Below are 26,563 nucleotides of genomic sequence, written 5' to 3' on the forward strand. Positions count from 1 at the left end.
CGCAACTGCTGCTTCGCGTCCCCTATATGTATACTGCGCATGCGCGATGACACCACTGACACGATGAAGCCGCGACATACACATCGCGGCAATAGTACCTGCATCAGCTAGGAGAGGGGAGACCTCCCCGATCTCTGCACACAGTACAGTGTGCAAGAAGCCGGCCCTAGCAGCAACAGGTGCGGCTTCCACAGCTAGAAGTCAGTGAAGTGAAGTCTTCTCCAGCAGCAGCACAGTGACAGCCGGCTCCGGCTTTCAGACGTGCTGTCACACGGAGCACACACGGAGACTGCAGCATGGCTATTGGCTTCTGTGTGAGTTCCCTGTGCAGCAGATATCCCCTTAATCATTTGCCTTAAAGTAAACAGTGCCCAAGCAGCAGCAGAGTTGCTGCAATAATATCATCCTCTCCCTTATTCAGTCTGTCCTCCTCCTCCATGTTTTAAGCTTCATGCACATAGGGCACATTGCAAAAACCATATAACCCTTTCAGGACTACGGTGCAGGTGATCCACAGAGATATTTTTCTGATTGGTTGTGGACCATATTAATACACATTCATATTTCATGCCCAAACCTGGCTGCATTTTTATCAAAGTAATGTAGGGGGCCCCTGGAGATGCAAGGTCCGCCCCCTGGTGACAAGGCCCGCCCCCTGGCTTTCCATTTTCTCCCTGAAATTATTTTTCAAAAGTAGGCAACCCTGTGGTAATCCGACATTACAAGGGAAGTCCAGGAACAGAGCATTTTCTCCCTGAAGGAGAGGGTCAGGTAGGCAACCCTGATTAGAGTCACATGCAAATCACTGTATCTGGGATTTCTTGCTGTGCTGTGGACCTGCACGCAATTCAGTCACATTCAAGTCAGCCAGATCTCTACTTTCTGCAGACTAGGAGTAGCTGGATGGCATCAGGTTGTTTGCAGATGAGATAAGCCTGCCATGGTATTGTCATGAGTGTGTAAACAGAACTGAAGACTAATCAGTTGTGTGAGCATGCAGACATCTGTCTGATTTCAGAGAGAACAGAGCTGGAGCAGATATGTACTGGGCCTGATTACAATGATGAATACAGGTGGACATCTTCATCTATTTTCAAGAATGCATTGTGATTGCAGAGGTAGCTATCTAAAGGAGAATGACTTATCTGCAGGAATATGCAATCTATGTGAGGTTCTATGCGAGAATCAACTTCAAATAAAAAATCAGGTGAAAACCATAGAAATAATGCAGAGACATATGTGCTGGTTTTACTCTGTTAATGGTAACAGCAGATATTGGGAAAGAAATGGTAGGGTTGCCTACCTGACCCTCTCCTTCAGATAGAAAATGCTCTGCTCCTGGTATCACCTGTGGTGAAATGCCTTTCTTATCAATTACCTAGCTCCCCACAGGTGCTGGCAATCATACATTACCAGGGAAGTCCAGGAACAGAGCATTTTCTCTTTGAAGTAGAGGGTCAGGTAGGCAACCCTGAGAAATAGCCAATATCGATTATCTAAAGACATGACTAAGGTCATTAGTAAAACAGTTTATAATGGGCAAATTAAATTGAACTCAGGTTGAATAAGAGACGTTACATACATTATATAAATCATACTAAGTGGTTGCCAGTGTAGTTATAGAGGCATTGGTAGATAACACATATACTTCACACCAGGGACATGTGGTCATGGGAAGGCAACATGTAATACTGCAGTACACCCCAGAATTTCAGCTATAGAAATGATTAGAATAATAAAAAAGATATACAAAAATTATAATTATAATCTTTGTATATTCTAATAACTTAATAACACTGTGCCCAAAGCATGGCAAGCGCAGCGCTACGTTTAAGTGTCCCTACGACTGTGTCAACATTCAGGACAAAAAAGTGAAAAAAAAACAAAAAAAGGCCACCTTTTGACTGTCGACCTAACCAATGTCGACCTAATGACACATGCCGACATAAACCACGTCGACCTGATTGCATGTCAACCTAAATGCATGTTGATCTAATGGTGTTGACATAATGACTGTCGATCAACTTGCTGGTGACCCAATGACCGTATCCCTCCTCTGCAGGAAGGTCTCTGAAAAGACCATTTGATGCTGTTGCTGCACCACCATCTCAGGAGCTGCATCAGAGCCCGCTCCCCCCTCCCCTGGTTCTTATTAGCAGTTCATAGAGGTCCGGGCAGCGGGGATCATGCAGTGTGCTGTGGGGTCCGTTTGGCGAATGGGAAATCATTGGTGGGGACCCTGCAGCAGATGGGAACTAGTAGCGCTACTAGTTCCCATCTGCCGCAGGGACCCTGCAGATGATTTTCAATTCGCCGAATGGACCCCACAGCACACTGCATGATCCCCGCTGCCCATATCTCTGTGAGCTGACAAGTACCAGGGGAGGGGGGGAGCGGGCAGCGGGCATACAAGTACCAGGGGAAGGGGGGGTGCACGCAGCGGGTATAAAACATCCAGGGTAGGGGGTGGAGTGGGCATACAAGTACAAGGGGAGAGGCATTACACTATTTGGTTCAGAATTTTTGTTTCCTGTTTTCCTCCTCTAAAACTAGGTGCGCCTTTTGGTCAGGGGCATCTTAAAGAGCTAAAAATACGGTTCTTCTTATTTAAGCCTACATTTGACACTTTTACATGTTTTTGTTCTGTCCAGTTCAAAAAGATTTATAAGTTTAGGGCAGTACAGATGGCGTAATGGTTAGCATTACTGCCTCACAGCGCTGAGGTCATGGGTTAGATTCCCACCATGGCTCTAACTGTGCAGAGTTTGTATATTCTCTCCGTGCTTGCGTGGGTTTCCTCTGGGTACTTCGGTTTCCTCCCACAATCCAAAAACATACTGGTAGGTTAATTGGCTCCCAACAAAATGAATGTCTGTGTGTGCGTGTACATGTGGTAGGGAACATAGATTGTAAGCTCCACTGGGGCAGGGACGGATGTGAATGTTCAACTATACTTTGTAAAGCGCTGTGGAATATGTATGCGCTATATAAGAAACTGTTAATAAATAAGTAATGATCCTATACTGTATCCTCAGTATGTTATTTTGTAGGATTATTGATAAGGATAATGTGTGTGTAATATAACTCCCAAGAATAAGGATATGGAGAATATTTATCAAACTTTCTACATCAGACAAGTGTAAGTGTTCCACATATCAACCAATCAGATTCTTTCATTTAACCCATACACTTTAAAAAATAATCTGATTGGTTACTACAAGCAATTTCTCCACTTGTCATCTATAGCTCTAACACATCTCTCCACAGTGTACCGGTCCACACACACTTTGTGTTTTTGCGAGTATGGATAACTATTATCGGGAAAAACGCGTAGATGTGTATAGAGCAGGCATTCCCAACCACGGTCCTCAAGGCACACCAACAGTGCTGGTTTTGTAGATATCCAGGCTTGAGCACAGGTGACTTAATTAGTATCTGAGGGACCATCTATGCTGAAGCCTGGATATCACTAAAACCTGCACTGCTGGTGTGCCTTGAGGACCGTGGTTGGGAATGCCTGGTATAGAGACTAGGAGTTTTTTTTGCCCGTTTTAACAATTAAAGATGGAAAACTATCCACTCCCTCACTCATCTGCTTGTAATACTAGCAGATAAGCATCCGGACCAGCGATGATGCAGGAGCGCGCATCAGCATTTACCAATCATCGCTGCCCCGTACACACTGGATGGCTTACAAGCTAAAATCTGCTCAAACAAGTATACTGAGCGTCTTTCAGCTGAAAGTCACCCAGTGTATATGGACTTTAAAGACTTTTCAAAGGAAGGCTGCTCTTATACAATAAAGGTACATGTGGCTAAATTAACACTAGCACGGCGCCCATCGCATCATATACCATAAGCCTTACAGTGGTATGCGATGCGATGTTGCGCGATGGCACCCGATGGTATATTATCGCATTGTATGCCATATACAATGGTATACAATTTAAAATTGTATAAGCACCCTAATAGGTGTTTTTAATGTTAAATGGCCCCCCTATAAGATTATAAATTGTATAAGCACCGTAATGGGTGCTTACAATGTTAAAAGCACCCCCATGCCACCCCCAGTATCAATGCCAACCCGAAGCGTGGCGAGCGCAGCATACATGTAAAGTAATACGCGGCCACTCGCCACGCTTCGGGCTCGGTGGCTCGCTATCTAAAATCAACTCCACACCGACGTGGATAGTGGAGGTATGAAAAGGTCGGAGGACGCGTACCGCCGCCCCTCGCGGGCTCGCTGCGCTCGCCACGCTTCGGGTTGGCATTCATAGTGGGGGTGCATTTAACATTCTATGTAATAAATAAAAAAATTGTATAGGGGGGCCAAAATCGCATCACACCGCATGCGGCTATATGGCATGCGATGCGGTACAGTGCATAAGATGCCATACGATTGAAAATCGTGGGCGCCGTGCTAGGAAACAAGTACCAAAATGTTTTTATTTTAAAATTAAAACTGTATCAATTTTTTTTCCACAATAAAAATGCATATAAATGCACACACACACACACTTTCAATAGTCATTGGCCATCTATAGTGTGCACAAACAATTATAAACACTCTCAGTGCTTTAAATGGTTATTCTAAAATAGTCTGCACATTTTTAGACTTAATCAGCCCAAATGAAAAGGTATAACTCTGTGGGCGGGTGAGAGACACCACTCTGCAGCACCGTGGTCTGAACGGACGCTAGGCGCTAAGTGACTGCAGCCGCGAGTGAGAGACGCAGCTTTTCGGACTGACACCAACTGCCAGAATTGGGTCAGCGGGTTGTAGACCGGAGGAACATTGATTTACAAATATTACCACCGGTGATCAACCGGTGGCCAGACACTGTCTGTTAAAAAATCACAATGTGGCCAGTATTAGGACAAAAATTATTGATCACATTCCGATCCCAATAAGAGGAGGGAATAGAAGTAAAATGCTTCTGCAGGCTGAGGCTAGATGGATATTCCTATTGGATACCCTGTCACCCAAGGGGTTAAACGAACAACATGGTTTATACCACTACTTATGATTAGTATTAAGCATTGTTTATTATTAGAAAATATGTATTTATGTATAAGTGGTATAGTACTGTTGTCCCCTAGGTGAGCACTATCAAGAGGCACACAGGCAGATTTGTCGGGTGCATCTGGTAGAAGCTTACTCAATGTGTATGATATAAATTGTTTACAAACATCGGTAACATGCTTTTAATTTTAATGATATTTTTTAGATGTGCACACATATGACCAGACGGGTCTCTTAATGGTGGCTATTGTAAGCCTCTTATATTCACAATGTTTTTATATTCTAGATGTGTTTTATGTTGCTATGACAACACACCACAGCGGGGAAGGAGGCGCTTCCGGATTCCAGAGCCGACTGCACCAACGTGCGTGATGACGTCAGGGGGATGAGCCGGACGGAGATTCCTGGAAGGCACCCTAAGATGACGTCGGGCACATGGTAACGTGTGCCGCGGCAACGGGAATAGGGAGACGCTGGACCCCCGCAGGTGAGGTGTATTGGTACTTGTGAGTTATCTGGGCTGCCGATTTTTTGATTGTATGCCTTAAGTTAAGGCATACAATCAGATGCGATGCGATGCGATATCGCATCGCATCGCATGCGACCATCGGATGCGATGACCCGATTTTTCCATAGGAATCAAGTGGGCATGGAGTTGGATATAAACCTGTGGCGAGCGCAGCGAGGCGAGCGAAGCGAGCCCCGCGAGGGGACGGTATTCTGTGTCCCCTCGCGGGGCTCGCTACGCTCGCCACACTTCGGGCTCGGTGGCTCGCTACGCTCGCCACAGGTTTATATCCAACTCCATGCCCACTTGGATAGTAGGGGTATGAAAAGGACCCCTTTTTCCCATTGAATTCCTTGTTAAAATGGACTCAGTCCATTTTAACATTGATTCCTATGGAAAAATCGGGTCATCGCATCGCATCGCATCGCATCGCATCCGATGGTCGCATGCAATGCGATGCGATGTGCCCGATCCGACCCGATTTAGAAATCGGCAGCACGGATAACTCACAAGTACCGGTGTATTTTAATGTGATTGTGTGGCGGGATTTTCTTTGAGTATATATACACGTGTGTTGCACTTTGTATTTTGATCCCTGAGGACGGGCCTGGTGGCTCGAAACATGTCGGGTCTGTAACATGCAATAAATTTGCATTTTTTTCACTGAAGAATTCCGTGAGTGCCGCCTAATTCCGCTGTATGTACGTGGGCTGAAAGGTCTAGTAAGGAAGGCACCCGGTAAGAAGATTACGTGGAAGCTATTTGGGGAGTGCCGGTTCTTGGTAATATATATATATATATATATATATATATATATATATATATATATATATATATTTGCAGGACAAAGGAGGCGGCACTCACGGGTTTGAAATCACTGAAAAACTTGTATTTAGCAATACATCAAGAAAACGTGTCACAAGGTGTCCGACGTTTTGAGGCACTAGGCCCCTTTATCAAGGTGTGAAAGGGGCCTAGTGCTTTGAAACGTCGGACACCTTGTGACACGTTTTCTTGATGTATTGCTAAATACAAGTTTTTCAGTGATTTCAAACCCGTGAGTGCCGCCTCCTTTGTCCAGCAAATATCAATTCAATTGGATGGCACCTCGGTCCAGGTGAACCGTAACCAGAGTGCCGACAGACTTACCACATATATATATATATATATATATATATATATACATACATACATACATACATACATACATACATACATACATACATACATACATACATACATACATACACACACTAAACATCGGCACTCACCTTTCCTAGTTTTGGGGTGCCCTATGGCTTGTGACCACATTGTTTAAACAGACATTGTAGGGGCTCTGTACACACTAAATTAACTGATAATAAATAGTGGAGATTTGGTTCATGAATTGATCAATGCATTTAAACCTGCAGCCCCCTTCACGGGACCCCACTTTTCTGCAGGTCCTAACACTATTGCTCAAAATGGCTACAAAACACATAGCTATCAGATCAATGTTTGATTCCAGGCATGCTATCTGGTCTAAAGCTCACAGCACACTATGCTTTTATATGTTAGCAGTTACCAACACACCTGTCACTAATCATCTAGGGAACTGGTTAAAATAAGCTATGCACTATAGGTTAAAACAGGGTGCATGAGAGAATGTGACCACAATAAGACTAATTTAAAAAAATAATCTAATAAACAATATATACACTAAACATCGGCACTCACAATTCCTAGTTTTGGGGTGCCCTATGGCTTGTGACCACATTGTTTAAACAGACATTGTAGGGGCTCTGCACACTAAACTAACCGATAATAAATAGTGGAGATTTGGTTCATGAATTGATCAATGCATTTGCCTGCAGCCCCCTTCAGGACCCCACTTTTCTGCAGGTCCTAACACTATCACTCAAAATGGCTACAATACACATAGCTATCACATCAATGTTTGACTCCAGGCATGCTATCTGGTCTAGGGGGCTGCAGGCTTAAATGTATTGATCAATTCATGAACCAAATCTCCACTATTTATTATGAGTTAATTTAGTGTCTGCTGAGCCCCTACAATGTATATATGTATATGTATATTATATATCGCCTATCACTGAGGGTAACCTCAAACAGTATATGGACTTTAAGTCTTGTTTTTAGACAAGAAATGCCTTTTCTCCACTAGCTGCACAAGTTGTGATGGTGAGTACCTTAAAATATTGTTTCTAGAATAATTTAGTTCTGATTATTGCAGATATTATGGAAAAGAGACTACAATAACGTTGCTTCATTTTCAAACTCTGCAGGGCTTAGTGTCTTGAAAAAATAATGACTTTGTATTGTAAATGTTAGCATTATACAAATACAAAAGGAAAACATGGCTGTAGTACTTTAATGCAGCTAATTGCTAAATGATCTATGGTGGCACAGTTGACAAATCAGTCTGGAACGAGTGCTCTATTCTGATGGTTATTTAAGTACTCATGATACATTAATATAATCATTTAAAAATCAAAACATTCCTGGTATTGTGCCTAAAGTTATCAGAATGAAAGGAAACATGACTGCTATTGTATCCAAGGACATGGTGAGTGGTCATATCATTATCTGCCACTGCTTTCTCCTGAACTATAATTTATTTTGATTAACCTTTCTTTGCAATTTCTCCATTATTTGAAACCGAAATTAAGACAAGATAATTCAACCTTTATAAGAGCTGACAATGAGTTATTCAGTAGGCTGTAGTTTTATTTATTTATTTATAAGATGTTCTACCATAAAAAAAAAAAAATCCTAGAGATTCCTTTCATCTTCAATTGGTTCTGGGACGACATTTAATGTAAGCTATTGCCTGGCATTGTTATATTGATAGGCATCTCTCATGCAACCACATATCCCCTCTGGCCCAAGGATTTTAAAGGGAAATTAGCTCTTCACATGTGCAGTACTTATTGCTCTAAGAATAGCTGTGATTTAGCAATATGTGTAGTCAGACTCTGCACTAAGAGCCTAATTCATGATTGTACGGCTGAGTATAATTATTATTTTCAGGGTGTGTATCGCATCCCATAATTACTGACTTACAGATGGAGCTGGCCTCGCTCTTGCAGGGGATGGCGGAAGATTTGCCATCCACCATCCCCCGCCAGCCGCCATCTGATCTTGCGGGCGGTCACCCGGGGTCCTTACCGCCTCCCCACTCGCCCGCCTGCCTAACCCTGTTAACCCTGTCCGTCTCCCTGAAGCGGAGACGGACAGGGTTCCCGTCGCCCCGCCGCCCGGAAACTGAGACGCGCGTGCGTGTGAGACGCACGCGCGTCTCAGTCAGATGGAGCGCCTCGCCGCTGGTGGATCGCCAGCGGAGACAATCTAGCCATTCGCCAGCAAGAGGGAGGCTGGCTCTATCTGTACCAGACAATGCTGCCAGAATGGGCGGGACTTGGCTGTTGTCATCACACCCCACCCCCATGCCACTCAAACACGGCAATTTGTGGGTCCGCGGATTGGGGAACGGACTACAATGACCATGGAGGGGCTACAATGACGCAAAATTAAGTGATTTGTGTCATTTTAACCCCACCCCATTGCCACGGACCCGCAAGATCCAGGACTTTGTGCAGCAAATAAGGGGGTGCGGGGCCTTCAGGGGAAGGTGGGAGACTTGGCTACCTTCCTGGGGGGCCTGGAGGGGGACCGATTTTTCGTGAGCCTCCCGGTCATTCCGGGAGGGTAGGCAAGTATGGTCTATCGGCTATCGGCTGCGAGCTTGTAAGTTTAAAATCATGGTGCCTGCATCGATACTGACGTGTCTAGTCTGCGCAACCAAACGTGTACTCAATTGCAAATGTACTTATAATGGCTCCAGGTGGAGTCTCTTTTTTTTTTTTGTGGACAGCAATATCACTGATATCAGAAGTTGCCAAGCTGACTAAATCGCACATGGTATTATTTATTAACAGTTTCTTATATAGAGCATACTAATTCTGCAGCGCTTTACAGAGTATAGTTGAATATTCACCTCAGTCCCTGTCCCAGTGGAGCTTATAATCTATATTCCCTACCACATGTACACTAAGACATTCTCTGGTTAATTTTGTTGGAAGCCAATTGACCTACCAGTATATTTTTGGATTGTGGGAGGAAATCAAAGAACCCGGAGTAAACCCACGCAAACATGGGGAGAATATACAAACTCTGCACAGTTAGTCCCATGGTGGGTGTTGCAAGCCGCCGTCCGGGCTGCAGTACACCCGGACGGACGGCGGATGTGAGGCAGAATAAGGAGGCCGGGGACGTTGCCGAGCAACGTCCCAAGCCTCACTCTGAGACGGAGCGTCAGGACGTTGCCAGGCAACGTCCCCGAGCTTCTGCCCGTCGGACACGTACGCGCGCGCCTGACGTTAGTTATATGCCGGTTATAGCTTACAGGTGCTGTAGGTGTCTTGCCTCTGCCTAGCTAATCTCCCGGTCCCCTAGGCTTCCTAGGTCTTGGATCTTTGATCCAGCGTTCTGCCTTCCAGTGTCCAGCTTCCCAGTGTCCAGCCTTCCAGCGTCCTGCTGTTATGGCTGCCGTTGAGCCCGGAGTGCAGATACAGGGAAACAGGGAATGGAGCCCGCAGCCGGGACCGCCGGTCAGGATGGCCACGGCGAAACCTACGCTGACTCTGTTGAGAACCCCGGGCAGATGACAAATCCCTGCGGGAACTAGGCTTCACCTGTGGCCGCCGCGTCCGAAGGAGCGAGTTATGCCCGCTCCAACCCCGATGCAGCTAGGTCTATGTGAGGACAAGGGATAGGGGATCGCCAGGGGTAACTCAAAAGGATATTCTGACTACAGGGCCTAACTGGGAATTACCCCTATCTGCCGGCACCTGGCCAGAACCGGGAGGGCGACCCAGTCGCAAACACCTGGGACCAAGAAATGGGGAATCACCACAATACTGAGGGACACCAAGGTACGAATCCCCAAAACACACACACTGAGGAGAAAATACAAAGATCCCTGCCTATCAAAAGACTAAAAGGAGGGAGGTGAACGAGAGAGAAAAAGGGGAGCAGGGTACAGGCAATGGAAATGACTGAAGCCCACGGCGGGGCAAGTCCAGCGTTCCAAAGGGAACTGCACCGGTGACAATGAGAGATGGTACCAAAGCAGGAACTCGGCAGTCCCAAAAGATAGACACCAGGCTCCACTGGAGCACTTACTTGAGACTGCGAGTACCAACACCAGGCAGAGATCCAAAAAAGCAGGCTGGAGAAGGGAAACCACGAGCAGAGCTGACCATAGAATCCAGGAACAGGTCCTTGGAGCAAGGGCCGCAGACAGGCTCCAGGCCGGGAACACGCTGAGAGAAACGCTATAACCGGCGTCTGTGCCCAGCAGACGCCGGCTATTTATTCAAATAACGCGCTGGATGACGCCAGGCGTGCGCGCGTATTGCGGCCGGGCGGAAGACGGGGACGTTGCATAGCAAGGCCCCGACTCTCTGCCTCAGAAGGAGGCTTGTAACGCGGCTGACGCGTGTCAGCCGCGCTGTTACTATATCCACCCTTCGCCGCGTTGCGGCCGGGCGGAAGTCGGGGACGTTGCCTAGCAACGCCCCGACGCCTGGCCTCGGAAGGAGGCTTGGGACACGGCTGACTCGCGTCAGCCGTGCTACTGCTGCCCTCACCACTCGCCGTCCGTCCAGGTACTGGGAGCACCGGACGGCGGCGTGCAACACCTGCCTTCCTGTGTCCAGCTTCCCAGTATCCAGCTTCCCAGCGTCCTTCCTTCCAGTGTCCAGCTTCCCAGTGTCCAGTTTCCCAGTGTCCGGCTTTTCTGTGTCGGGCGTTCCAGTGTCCAGCTTTCCCGTGTCAGGCCGGTGTCCTATTTTTCCTGAGTCCAGCCTCATAGTGAGCCTACGGTCGGCCCTCATCTTCCATCTTTCGTGGGTCACGTAAGTGCTCCTGTGGAGCCTGGGTCTCTTTCTCTTGTAATCTGTGGCCCGCCGTGGCATGGCCCCTCCGTGGGCTCGGTATTTTCATTGATCAGTCATTTGCCATGGCCCGCTGTGGCCTTGCCCCTCCGTGGGTTCTGGAGTCTCGGCCCCTACAGGTCTTTCCATCCATACCTCTCGTTTGGATCCTTCAGACAGGGTACATTCCTCTTGGTTTCGGTGTTTTGAGGAGTCGGCCTCCCTGTTGTGCTTCTGCTGGGGACTCCTCCTCTGGCCCACTTGTGCCTGTGACTCGGTCGCTCCCCGGTTTGGCCAGGTGCCGGCAGTCAGGGGCTCATCTCCCAGCTAGGCCCGGTAGTTAACAGTCCTTTTGAGTACCCTGTGGCGATCGTCTACCCTTTGTCCATACTTAAGACCTAGCTGCATCGGGGTTGGAGCGGGCCTAACTCGCTCCTTCGGACGCGGCAGCCACAGGTGAAGCCTAGCTCTGCAGGGATTTACCATCTGCCTCAGGGGCTCAACAGAGTTAGAGTAGCATCCGCTGTGGCCGTCTTAACCGGCGGTCCTGGCTACGGGCTCACGCCTGACCTCCTGCCTTCATCTACCAGCTATTATACCCTAGATCCCCGTGGGCATCTTAACAGTGGGGATCGAACCCATGACCTTAGCACTGTGAGGCAGTAATGCTAACCATTACACCATCCGTGATAGCATGTGCATACATATTGTATGGCCCGAAGAGAATACTGATATGTGATCATTAGCCTTTTTGAGTACACAGGTAAACTAATCAGTTCCCTCCTAATCGGTCATATGCATGGATGCCGATAGGGACTTTTGGGATCCGAGACGGATTTTAAGTCTCCCCCCCCCTCCTTCACTTACCACCTGGGTCCCTCCTCGCTTACCGCTCGGCTCCAGGTCTCAACTTCCTTCTGCTGTGCTGCATCCTGCTCAGTGCGCTGTCGTGGAACGAAACCCTGCTCCTGGAGTGCAGGCTTCTTCAGCTCTGGACACTGGCAGCCAATTAAAATGTGGCAGGCTGGTGAGCCAATCAGAGCTCACATACTGTTAACCAATCAGAGTGGCTGCCGGCTGAATGTGAGCTCTGATTGGCTGCTGGTGTCTAGAGATGAAAATGCCTCCAGGACTCTGCAGGGCTTCGTTCAGTGCACTGACAGCGCAGGCAGGCAGTACAGTGGAGAATGTGGCAGGGGATGCAGTGGGCAAAATTAGTTGCCCAGGCCCTTCCCTCTCTCTCAGAGAGGCTGGGCCTGGGACAGCTGTACCCATAGCACCTCCCCTAATAGCTGCCCTGGTCGTGTGTGTGTGTGTGTGTGTGTGTGTGTGTGTGTGTGTGTGTGGTTAGTGCTGCAGGATAGTGGTTGCCAATTTTTTTTTTTAATCAGGGCACCCTAGAGTATCAGAATATTTTTTCACAACACCTGCAGGCCAATTTCTTTTGAGTTATACAGAAAAAAATATTACGAATATCGTGCTTCTATGTATGTCACCCATCAGGTCAGTTATGTGGTGAGGGACAAAATTAATTTATGTTTGCCCACGGACCATAAATAGTTTGTATTTGTCCCGGACCACCTCTGCATGTGCCTGGAGGCACGCAGTTTGGCAAACACTGCTTTAGGAGAATCTATTGATTCTAGGGTGTAGGAAAGTTTTGCGCACATAGAGATCTATGGCCACCTAAGGGCAGTGGGGTAATACTGCTGGGTGATCAATGGTTTCAGGGCTGATGGGAAACAGCCACAAGATTAAGGGGAAACTGCTGCAGGGGCTTCTTGTGTGGCTAATTGTATAAATATTTGGGATGAAACATAATTTTTCAAATGGACATGTTTTTGATCGCATATAATAAAATGGACTTGCAATTGCAATACAAAATCTTTAACAAAAATATGTAAGATGTATCTATTTGTGAATGGAATGAAGGCCAATACAGAATGCTAAACCATTAAGTACATATTTACAGATGACATATTATTAAGAATGCATTTGTATTGGTTCTTTCAATACTGTATTCTATTCAGATTTTTGAGCTGTAAATATGTATGATGCATGAATGGACTCTAACCTACAGTAGTAGCTCTGTCCCCCCACATGTACATTATTCTCATGTCCTTTATCCTTTTTCTGTAGTTGATACATTACCACGCAGGAACTGCGCATGGATAAGTAAACACATTATTAAAAAAGAAACCTTTCCATGCAGTCTTCTAAGAAATTCACTACATTAGACATGTGCATAGTGGGCTACTGTACATAATACATGTATGACTGTACCTTTTAACCTTGTATTAAAGTAGTTCAATGTAACCCCCTGTGTTACAGCCCTCCCTCTTATGGTGTGTACACATGGAGAAATTTGGTTGCTTAGCAACTAAGGTCCAAGTCTAGTCGGGCTCAACAGCCCTTGCGCTAGTAGCAGATCCAATGGTGAGCCACTTTAAAATAAGAACATTAACATCATTCAACATTCAATGTAGACCATTTATGAATTTAAAAAATGACAATTAATTTAAACATTTAATCCAGACTGTTTGAATTGCAAAAAAAAAAAAAAAAATGGACTGCAAAGGATTAATATCTCTCAGCAACCATATTGCTCAGTAACCATATTGCTCAGTGTACCATTTTCATTAACGACCAGCGATTTTGGCTGAAAATTGTAAGCCAATTTTTTTTTAACCTCTAGGTCAGAGAGAGGCACTGGTGATCTCATTTGGACTACAAAACGCTGGTCGCTGGTGCAACATGCATTTTGCACCAGTGACGACCAAGTTTTAGCCATAATTGAAGGAGCATGCTCCTGCAACCAGCAACCATTAAGGGCTGGCCGTGGGAGTGCATTCCTTGCAATTTATTGCCCACAAAACACAAAAAACACAGGCAATATGGTCGCTCAGTGACCATTTTGCCAGCAATACTAGCTAATGCTACCCATACACTTGTGCGATTGCATTCAACGCAATATCGGGTTTGAATTCCCTTGAAGCGTACCTTTCGATAAATGCTTTTTTTGGCGTACAATTGTGCATACAATTATGCGATTTATAAAATGTCCCTTGCGATAAAAAATGTTGGTTGCATCGAATTCTGTAAAGAACACATCAGATTATCGAACAGATCTTGAAAAATGTAAATAGTCACCTGGGGGATATATCTGTTGGGCATTTTGGGCAGTGGGCCAGTATAATGGTGTGCGGCATTGGTAAACAGCATAATCATTGGTGGCCAGTGGTGTAGCCTGCCTACCTTTGCCTCTGCAGCTTGGGAGCCCAGCAGCGTGCTTTCAGCCTCCTCTCCAGTCATGTGCACAGTAGGTGGAAGAGGAGTGGCCAAGAAGTGAGCAGAAATCTTTAGGAATCTAACGTTGTAGTTAGAAAAATCGAATGTGCACAAAACAGCCCTCGACCGCCCGTACAATCTGATAAATATTATGTGCAGAACATAAGATAATTATGATGCGAGATTCGACCGGCATGCCCACGCATCGCATCGCATGGTACACAAAATGTGCATACAATCATTTATTTATTTATTTACAGTTCCTTATATAGCGCAGCAGATTCCATTGCGCTTTACAATTGCTGACAGTGATAAAACAAACTGGGTAACAACATACAGACTTGGAGGTAAGAGGGCCCTGCTGCAAGCTTACAATCTATAGGGACATAGGAGGGAAACACAAGGACAGGCACCAATAATAGCATAGCAGTCCCACCAAGTTGCAAGTCCAGAAGAAAAGTTCTATAATACATAAGTGCCTCAGAGGGTTATGCGTGTAGAACGTGCAAACATTCAATTTATTGAACAGATGTGGTCAAAATCGAATGATTGCATGCTATATCTCACAAGCATTAGATCACTATGCCTCATTGCAATGACTATATTCATTAGTCACTTCTCTCCTCCTAATATCCTTGTCACCAGAGGGCCTTCCCATGTGCCCATGCCCCCAATTCCTTTCCAGTGACTCTGACCCTGTATGTACAATTAAATTGTATAGGCTCATTGGATGCTCTCTTACTTTCTCTTTTTCTTTATTTTCAAAATGCATTTTGTTCTCTCTTACATCACTTTGTATATGATTACTTTCTCTTTCATACTTTTAGCAAAGGTTACTATTCCCAATCGTAGTTCAGAAGGATGCTACCGTGTTTCCCCGATAAGACAGTCTTTCTTTTTTTGAACAAAAACCACCATAGGGCTTATTTTCAGGGTAGGGCTTATTTTAGTGAACATTGACAGCAAGGGGGAAATTTACTAAAGGAAATTTGTAAAAAAAATAGGTGTATTTGTATCCAGAAATACACTTATTTTTGACATTTACTATCCGGAAAATACAGCAATTCGTAGTTGTTTTGATGTGCTATCAATACGAATACGAATTGCCGTATTTTCGGGATTGTAAATGTCAAAAATAAGTGTATTTCTGGATACAAATATTTCCCCCCAAATGTCAAAAAACATGCCCCCAGTCCTCCTTAATAAGCATGCCCCCAGTCCTCCTTGAAACAGGTAAACATACACCAGTACTCCTTAATAAACATGCCCCCAGTCCTCCATTATACTGGTAAACATGCCCCCAGTCCTCCTTACAGTAATAAACATGCCCCCAGTCCTCCATGATAAAGGTAAACATGCCCCCAGTCCTCCTTACGTCAATAAACATGCCCCCAGTCCTCCATTATACTGGTAAACATGCCCCCAGCCCTCCTTACGGTAATAAACATGTCCCCAGTCCTCTGTGATAAAGGTAAACATGCCCCAGTCCTCCTTACGGTAATAAACATGCCCCCAGTCCTCCATTATACTGGTAAACATGCCCCCAGTCCTCCTTACGGTAATAAACATGCCCCCAGTCCTCTATTATACTGGTAAACATGTCCCCAGTCCTCCGTGATAAAGGTAAACATACCCCAGTACTCCTTTAAGTCACAATGATGTCTGGCTCTTCTTTGCTGTGCCACAGCTCCGTGCTGCAGCCGCGTGATGTGCGCGGTGACATCACACACCGCACCGCAATGCATCCCTGGGACTGGGAATAGAAGCAGCTTCAGAAGAAGCCTGTGCTTTACCTACACAGCGAGGTGATGGGGGGGTTAGGGGTGGTGAGTGGGGGATCAAGGGGGTTTAGCAGGGGTAGAATCTATTGTCTGAACGCCAGATAAGGAAATCTTACCAGGGCATATTTTCGGGGTAGGGCTTATTTTGGACCAGTGTCCAAAATCAAGGGTAGGGCTTATTTTTGGGTAGGTCTTATTTACGGGGAAACACGGTAAATGGTTAAACCCGGAGTTCTCAAACCCCACACAAGTCATGTCTTCCAGGTCATCCGGCAGGTGCAATTATTACTCACTGACACCTTTCAACAGATCCACAGATGGAGCTAATTATTTTATTTGTGATTCTGGGGTAGATGTATTAAGCTCAGTGAAGTGATAGTGGGGGTTGTTCTGATTCACTTGTAAAGGCACAATCATTCTCTAATGGACAAAACCATGTGCACTGCAGGTGGGGCTGATGTAACATGTGCAGAGAGAGTTAGATTTTGGTGTTTTATTGTTTCTGTGCAGGGTAAATACTGGCTGCTTTATTTTTACACTGCAATATAGATATCAGTTTGAAGTACACCCCCCACCCAAATCTAACTCTCTCTGCACATGTTACATCAGCCCCACCTGCAATGCATATGGTTTTGTCCATTAGAGAGTGATTGTGCCTTTGCGAGTGAATCAGAATAATCCCCAGTGTCTGGTATTTTATCACCGGCCAATCATCTCCTACCTGTCATTTTTCAAAACAAGCCTCTAACTTCACAGTTAGGAGCTGATTGGCCAGTGATAAAGTACCAGCCACATTATCACTTCACCAAGCTTAATAAATCTACCTCTCTGTGAGGAGAACTGCGTGGGGTCCTGAGGACGGCCTTTAAGAACCTGTGGATTAAACAGTGGAAAAAACCCTTGTGTGTACCATGTGTGTCAGCCATTGTCATGTCAACTATTTGAACATGTTGACCTTTTTATACTGTACATGTCTTGCATCAATTTCTACATTATTCATTTTTATTTTATACTTTTCTTTTTAACTAATTTCTTTCTTTTTTTTTAAACTTTCTACATTAGTTTCCTAACTTTCATCCACTTATTTATCCTCTTTCACACATCTTTCTATATCACTCATTTCATTATTTCATACTTTTGTACTTTACTATTTTACCTTTTTGCTGCACTCTTTACTCTTTTTCTCTTGTGTAGATCACTGGGCCATTGCAGATTAGGTCGATAGTCAACATGTCGATCCCATATGGTTGACAGACAGTGGATAACTGGTAAAAAAGGTCAACGTGAAAAAATAGCCACCACGATGGGTAGACCAGTCTAAATGATCAACACAGTAAAATTTTGACATGGTAATGGTTGACACAAAATGGGTTGACACAAGTACAGTAAATGTTTGTGTCATCTTGTAAATGTAATCAGATGCCAAATTCGTGTACAATGTCCAATTACCACACTTCGGCAAGGTGCATAACTCTGCTACCACTCTGCTTGACACAGACTGCAATTTCCGATCGTAGCCCAAGTTGAAAAAAATTGTCATGTTAACCTTTTATAAATATGGATCTACTGCATGTAGACCATGTGGATTCTCCCTATTGACTGTCACCCTAATTACTTATCATCCGGAACCCCTCTTTCTTACCTTTCTCTTACCTATTTGTTTTCTTACTGATCTACTTACTAATTTCTGTACTTTCAATATTTACCTCTTACTTAACTTCCCTCTTTACTCACTTCTCTATTTTATAGTTTTTTCCCACTATTTAGTTATTATATTGCGCAGCAGATTCCGTTGCGCTTTACAATTGTAGACAGTGATAAAACAAACTGGGTAATAACAGCAGACAGATTTGGAGGTAAGAGGGCCCTGCTGCAACCTTACAATCTATAGGGACATAGGAGGGAAACACAAGGACCAACACCAGTAATAGCATAGCAGTCCCACCAAGTTGCAAGTCCAGAAGAAAAGTTATATAACACATAAATGCCTCAGAGGGTTATGCATGTGGAACTTAAATATGATAGGCTTGCCTGAAGAGGCGAGTTTTCAGGGAATGCTTGAAAGTTTGGATGCTAGTGTGTGTGTGTGTGTGTGTGTGTGTGTGTGTGTGTGTGGAAGGGCATTCCATAGGGTGGGAACAGCCCGAGGAAAGTCCTGTAATAGTGAATGGGAGCTAGTGATTCATGCAGAAGGGAGACGCAGATCTTGTGCAGAGTGGAGTGGTCGAGTTGGGAGCAGGGCCGGTGCAAGCCTCCCCCCGCCCCAGGCAAATCCCCCGCCCGCCCGCTCGCCGCCCGCTGCTGGGGAGATTTCAGCAGGCAGCAGACGATACTGCACCACAGGGTGGGGGCGCAAGCGACACTGCGGCATGCGCCCGCAACCCCCGTGTCCGGGGGGGGGAGAGGGAAGCTACGCTTCCTTTCTCACCTGCTCCCAGTCCCCGCTGCAGGGGAAATTTCAGTGGACGGCGGGGGGTGCGGATGATACTGCACCACAGGGTGGGGGTGCGGGCAACACTGCACCGTGTCCAGGGAGGGGGAGGGAAGCTACGCTTCCTTTCTCACCTGCTCCCAGTCCCCTCGGTGCATCCTGGTTTCTCTATTGTATGGGTACCTCTATGGTACCTCTCCTCCTCGGCGGCTCAGTACCGCCCTCCTAGTGGTGGCGCCGGCCCTGGTTGAGAGGTATTTTGAGAAAAGTAAAGAGATATGTGTCCACATACATCTTCGCTTTTTTTCTGAATTTGTCACAACATGTAAAACACGGCTTAGCTGTTTTTCCAAATGTAGCAAGTGGATGGATTCTGAAAATTGTTTGCAGCAGTAGAATTTGTATAAAAGTAATAGATTAGAGATGGAATTTTTTAGAAAAATCACAAAGCGTGACTTTTTCAGAGTCCAAGGTGTGCCAAATTGTGCCATACATGGCGCAACAAAACCAAGATGTATGTGGACACATCTATATGCTGGTGTAGTATGGTTAATAGCTTTATATGCAAGTAAAAGTATTTTATATTCAATACAATAAAATACAGGCAACCAATGGAGGAACTGAGCAGCGCTATTAGAGTGGTTGGCTCGATGCGTCTCCTGGTTGCTAAGCAACCACCGGGCGACGCATTCCTCAGCGTCCCCTGTTGCCTGGCAACCTCTGGGCGGCTGCCGGGGAACGCCGAGGGCTCACTGTTCTGCTGCCCGGCAGGGCGATGACGCACACCGGCCGGGTGGAAATGATGTCACCCGCCCGGACAAGGCCGGTTGGAAGTGCCTGGGACGCCCTTCGAAGGGCGCCCGGACTCACTGCCCCAGTAATCAAGAAGCCAGGCTGCCAGGGCGCCGGGGAACCCTGCTGGGGCAGCGACGCATTTTTAATTGTGTTCATTTATTGATAGCTTTATATTATTTCATTGTGTTAATGTGAGTAGCTACTACAGTATGTACATATGATTTCCCTATTTAGACAGAAATCATCGTAAAGGTATTTTATTAACGGAATATGAAAGATAAATGAATCAGTTTTGTTTATTGAAGTGATGTTTATCTTTAATCAACATCAATTAAAGCAAATAAATGAAATGTGATATAACTAAACAGAAAATGAGTTTCTATACACATGAGATGAGAATCTGCTTTTTTCTGCAAATTGCAAGCACGTACAGTAAAAAACCTGAGATAAAAACCTGTCCCCGAACGCATTCCACATTCCGGAGCTTGTAGTGTCTGGTCCGGGGGTGTTCCATCCGGGGGGGTGTGTGATGACTGTCACCAGGGACATGGTGAAGGGGACATTACAGCCACCCTGTTTGGTCCGGAAAATCACAGTTTTTATTACACCCCCAGACCATGCAGACCTGTATTCTCCCCTCCCTGGGGACATGATGTGTCACAGCAGCCCCACCAGACAGGACACCCCCTGGACAGGCACCCTCCCCCCCCCCCCGGACCATTTCGGGGTCCTGTCCAGTTTTTACCCATACCCCAGTGACTGAGAGCATTCACATTCTGTATTTGCAGATCTCTGCCAACTTCTCTGTGTGGAATAAATATTAGAGAAGTATAAGGCGCCCATAACTTATTATGATGTACCTAGCTTAACCTAAAATAACTCACAATGACAAGAAATAAAGCCCACAGACAATACATAAATACAAACAGTTATTGTTTGGTGACCATGTTTAAACTAACTTTAACTAGATTTGGGAGTTGCATTATTAAACTAGATTTTAAACTAACTTTGGAGGATGGCAGAGAGAAAGTAGCTACCAACTTCAGCCTAGTCCACTTGATCTTATCCCCAAAATCCAGGCAGGGCTCACCACCGCCTCCTACCTGCATAACCTGCATTGTGTGGGACTCACCACCCTTTAACCTGGCAGAGCAATGGGCTCTCCTGCACAGGAATGCCCTTTGTCCACCCGCATGGGAAGGACACACAAGCCATCCTACCCAAAGGGGGTGCCCCACAATGACCGCTTATGTCATGCTGTAACTGCTGGCTGGTAGCGATCTTTCCCTCCACAACAAGGTTTACAAACGCAGCCTCCATCCACCAAAACTAACCCCAGGAGCGAAGCACAAGCTCAAAACCTGAAATTATCTTTGAGGAAGATGCAAATGCCTTCTAGGGAAAGGTGCACCCCATCCTCCCTATAGTAGTGCCTGCTACTGAGGACCAACAGGGGATGACCAAACAGCAAACCACCCATGGCTCAGACAAACAACCTGACAGCCGAGTTGACTTTTTTTTATGGGCCTTCTCAATTGCCAAGATATGGATTGCCCCATGCCAGTGAAAACGGGGGATCATCCCGGACCATACCACTCGTACACCTGGCCAATTAGCCTGCAAGCCCACCAAATCTGACTTAATGCTCAGGACAGGGTCAATGCCCTTAATCTGACCCATGTCATTCCCCCCCAAGGTGAATGACCAGCCAGCCAGGACGACCCCACCATCGCTCATGCTGGAATAAAACTTGCAGGAAATCAACCAAACACAAACCCCTAACTCCTATTCACCTCACAACCCTGTGACCTAAGTACTCCACTGTCTGCCCTGCCATCGGATGCCTCTCATCCAAAAAATGAAAGAATGGCGAATAAGCCATATTTGTCCAGATGTATCCAAAGAAGCTGAAAAAAGAAGAGTCCCTACCGTCAGCATTGGAACACAAAAGTATAAATTGAACCACAGTAGAAATCCATGTGAAGGAGAAAACTCAAAAAACCTCCTGTGGACCATAGGTTTGCCAATTGAATTAAGGCCCCCTCACAGGAAAATGTAAAAGCAACCTTCACACCCTCAATTTCTGAATGCTAGTCCTTCAAAAACTGACAGTAATCATAGTTTTAGGGTTAGTGCAACAGGTGTACAACTTATCTAAACTGACATAAGACTTATAAGCAGAGGACCGTCCCAGTGCCTGGATCATAACCTCGGGAGATCCAGCCGCTACAGCCTGCGTAGCTGACCCAGTCTGAAAGGAATGGGTCCTGTAATCCTCAGGCCGCAAGCCCAAAGACACTAAGCAAGCTAAATACTGTGACTTGGTGAGAGGACATGCAAAGGCCTGCACCAGCAACTGTCTGCTCCTCTCTGGAGGGGCAAGCTGCAAATATGCTTGCGCAAACTGTACCGTGCAAACCTCCCTATTGCCATGTGCTGTAAGTGACACCCAACGTCTGCACCCAGCCTGGTCCTTTTAGAACACGCAAGTTTGCAAAGCAACACATCGTTTCGCAAAAGAATGTCACTAAACAAAAACCCCGTATCCAATGAAGACTTTCTACTAGCGACCAGCCCACTCACCCTAAAAGTGCCCAAGGTGAATGCCACCCTGAATAGTGCGGCCTCATACGGTGACTCACCGACACTCCTCAGAGCACCCATCAAACCTATCATTAACTTCAAATCGATGGGCCAACGCGAAACTGCAGGCATCGGATTCACCCTGGCCCACACCTTCATAGCCTTAGACAGCACAAAGGACCTAGTGGGATCCTCCTGGTCCAGAGACCGTGCATGAAACGCAATGCTCGCAAGGGCAGCGGACATGGCTCTCTTCAATATACCTGCTGTGTGATGCTCCCAAAAAAAAACCAATTTATCTTATAAAGACTCACCTTCCTGACCATACCTAAAGGCATTCCAATCCCTCCAAGCCACATCATATGCCCTATGTGTGGAAGATTCCAATGCATTCCTGGCCAAGACTATACCTGGTCGATAATCTGAAAGATATAAGGCAGGCACAGTAAACCCTCAGCCGCAGGCACCAACTCATGAAACCTATCCCACTGAAAGCGAGGCAATGCATCTGCAATTTTGTTATTAACGCTGGAGACATGGTGAGCCGTGAAATGCACATTAAACCTCAAACACTGAAGGACTAGATGTCTAAGCAGGCACAATGCCTGAGGAGAGGAAGCACTCTGGTTGTTGATGGCGTGAACCACCCCCATATTGTCGCAATGGAACACCACTTTCCTATCCTCAAAACAGGAGGCCCACAATTCCAAGGCATTAATTATCGGCACAAGGAGATTCCTAAAGAATCCCCGTGATACCCAAGAAGCAGGCCAGGGAGCCACACACCACTTGTCCCTAAAAAAGGCCCCAAAACCAATACTACCGGACACGTCTGAACAGATGGAGGCACAAAACCTCACTGTTAAAAGAAACCAGGAATGAGGACCAAACCCGCAAATCATTCCTGGTCTCACAGGAAAGGTAGACTGTGTGATGCTGCCTGGCCACCCCGGCCGTTGCCCATTCAAATTTGTGCCAAAAAAACGCCCCATGGGGATGATTCTGCACACAAAATTGAATGATCCCAACAAAGACTAGACCTGCTTCAGCCAAACGTTACGAACAAAGACCTCGCTACTTCCAACTCCGGAGCCCACCAACTGGAAGTCATCCAAGTAATGGGCAACACCCTTATGGCCAGAGGTGGACTGTATGCAGCAATGCAAAAATGAGCTAAACTTCTCAAAATAGGCGCCGGAGACAGAACAGCCCATTGCACACCTATCTACAAAACATTCACCACTTAGACTGAAACCCAGAAAAATCACGGTGTAACAGGAGTCCAACGTCGCCATCAGGGCACCAGGACTGCAATCTCAAACCAAACACAGGGTCTCATCAAAAGATTAATAATGAACCCTGCTCTCCGATTCGAGAATGGCATCGTTCACTGATCCCCCTGGGTTTGGGACAAATGCTGCATAAGGTGGGACTTCCCTTGTATACTCTAGGGTACCACCCCTACCGGGGAAATGCACAAAAAAGGAAGAGTTGGAACTGGATACAGGCCACACATGTGCCCCAAACAGCAGGAGTGTTGACACCCCTGCTACATTTACCCTCATTGTAAGCAAAACATTTACCCTTACCCAGAACGCTGAACCCAGGTGTCCCAGGAGGGACTGTCTTTTTGCCCGGAGGCTCCAAGAGTGCTTTAGTCTGCTTTGTAACATCCAGCCACACCTCCTCTTCCTTGAAACAATGTGCAAAACGCAGATCCTGTCCTATTTTCCTATATCCGGAACTTCTCATCATAATCCCTCCAAGAGTAACCCTTAGACTTGAGGTACATATCGGTAACCAAAAACAAATACTTAATGATATTAGGATATTCCAGGGGTCTAGATTCAGCGTAACATGAGGCAAATGCTAAAAAATCCACCCAGAAACCATTGATGTAAATTGTGGAAGGCATTCTCCCCACACCATCCGCCTTTTTTGCCTTATCAAAACCCTGTCGCATTCCCTCCGTAAGGGTGAACATGTCCACATACTTGCCCTTCCAGATTTTCTCCCTCATCCTCTTCTTAAGACCCCTGGTGACCGCCAAATTGGCAAAATACACCATCTCCATAAAAAGTGCGGGATCAGGAGGCGCAGCAGAGACTGGTGACCACAACATGCCCATCCCCTAACGCCTCGTTGCTCATGGGCACCATTCTACCAGGGGTCAGCGGGGGGGGGGGGGGGGCATGGTAAACCCCGCCGGACCCTGGACCTACAACGTTATAAGCTGGACACCAAAAGGCCGGGGGGATAAATGCAATAAAGTAAAAAGAAAGATTAGAGATTTTTTGGGTGCACACTGGGAATTCTCATGTGATCCATTCAACTAATTTGAGAAAAAAAATCCTTAAAACTTAACGGGGGGGAAATAACCTGGGGCCCACAGGGTCCAAACAGGGGGCTGTAGGGGAAGGGCACTTTTGAAAACCACAGCATATTGCCCCGGGCAGGTTGAGACAGGCAGGGGAGGCCAGAGGAGCCCCCAGTGGCCAAGTAGTCTGGAACCCAGTGGCAGACCTGGGGAAATAAGGGCCCACAGAGGTTGCTAACAGAGAGGAAAGGCCAACAAGAATGAATGTGAGCCCTGCCAGGAGGAGGAGGCCACACCCCATGCAAACCCTGTAGGAGGGTATAATGCTGGTGAGGGAGCTGGCAACTGTAGGGCAGGGGAAATAGTACTCCATCAAGAAACCACCTGATATAGTCCAGCAGGACCAGCAGTGGCACTGTCCCACCACCAACAGGACTTAAAACAATGTTCAGGAGCCCAGTGCCCCCCAACGGATTTACATCCCTCTACAGGCACTCTAGAGCCGCAGGAGCCCAAGGCCAGGAACCATGACTGGACAAAGGCTACCCTGCCCCTAAATTAACACTCATGGAAGCCGTGAACAGGCCGCCGGAAACCCCGCCTACCATGGAAATGGTGATTTCCCCGACTAGAGTCACCGGGCCCACCACCTGCGAATGGGGGGAATCCACATAGGATGACACACCTGGCAAGGGGTGACAGTACCCTGGTGTTCAGCGGTGCGCTGCACCTCACCACCTGCTGGAGACAGTACCCTGGTGTACAATGCACGCATACACCACATATGGGACAGGGAGGCTCACAGAGGGAGGCGAAGTAGCCAGCAGAGGCAGCCTAGCTGGGGCTGCAACCACCCGCAGACATGGGCGAAATAGAAGCACCATCCGCCAACCAATGGGGCAATGCATCCCCCATAGCTGCCTGCAAAACCACGCGCATCCCCATCAGGTGGAGCGCCTCTCCGCCGGCTTGCTCGAGCGTATACCCTTTTCACCCCAGCCAAATTTCCCGGGTTTCCTGAAAAGCGTTGGTATGAAAGGTTCCCGGACCAAAATCACGCCAAAAATTGCCGGGATTTCAACCCTGCTATGGAGCAGGGTTGTTCTCCGGTTCATCTCGGGACCTGGCCGGTGTGAAAGGGCTAGGGAATACTTACCCATGGTGCAGGTCCTTGATGTGCTATCAGGCTGGGGATCCACACAGGCGGCGGGCGCAAATGAAAGGACAGCGGCAGATGAAGATGACGAAGCTCTCCAGCACACTCACTGCCACTGGAGAGCTGTGTCATCTGCAGCCACCATCTGACTTGCTGTCATCTGCGCCCGCCGCCTGTGTGGATCCCTGGCCCGCATCGAGGACCTGCCTCCTGGCAGCCTCTTCCTGCCTCCTGCCAGCCTCCTTCCTGCCTCCTGCCCGCCTCCTTCCTGACCCCTTCACACAACAGAAAATGCAGTGACTAGCCTGGTGTGAAAGGTGCCAATCCGGGAATGTCCCTGCATCATCCAGGGACAATATTCCCGGGAATGTCCCTGCATTTTCTGGTGTGAAAGAAAAACTTATGGCTGATTAAGTCAGAGGTGACATAAACCACCGCAGGATTCTTGTGCTGCATCTGGTTTAACAGTTTGTGTTAGGGGTCATGGAAAGTGTGCTGCTGCTGACAGGTAATGGGTCCAAGGGGAGTCGTAGTCAGGCAAGAAGGGTGTTGTGACATGAGAAGTCTGCCTCTCTGAGGAAATTTCCCCGCCCTCCCATCCCTATATTCTGTCTATACTTCTTCTCTTTGGTGGCGGTAAAGAACGGTCATTTGTGTAGATGGAATAGTGTGCAGATAGTGGGTGCGCTCTCCTGACATAGATTGTCATGAGCCATACTTCTTTGCATGGAAGATGGCTGCCACC

The 26,563-nt window shown here is 46.7% G+C and overlaps 1 protein-coding gene across 1 annotated transcript in view; it reads left to right on the top strand.

The window, feature by feature from the left end:
• The first annotated feature begins 731 nt into the window (after positions 1–731).
• Positions 732–26,563, top strand: part of SLC7A11 (solute carrier family 7 member 11) — a 248,006-nt gene continuing 222,174 nt past the window's right edge. Inside the window, exon 1 of the mRNA XM_083173680.1 lies at positions 732–771. The gene's annotated coding sequence lies outside the window, so the exon portion shown is untranslated. The remainder of the gene's footprint in view (positions 772–26,563) is intronic.

This window comes from Crinia signifera, chromosome 1, assembly GCF_055691185.1.
Source record: "Crinia signifera chromosome 1, ASM5569118v1, whole genome shotgun sequence".
Classification (NCBI taxonomy): Eukaryota; Metazoa; Chordata; class Amphibia; order Anura; family Myobatrachidae; genus Crinia; species Crinia signifera.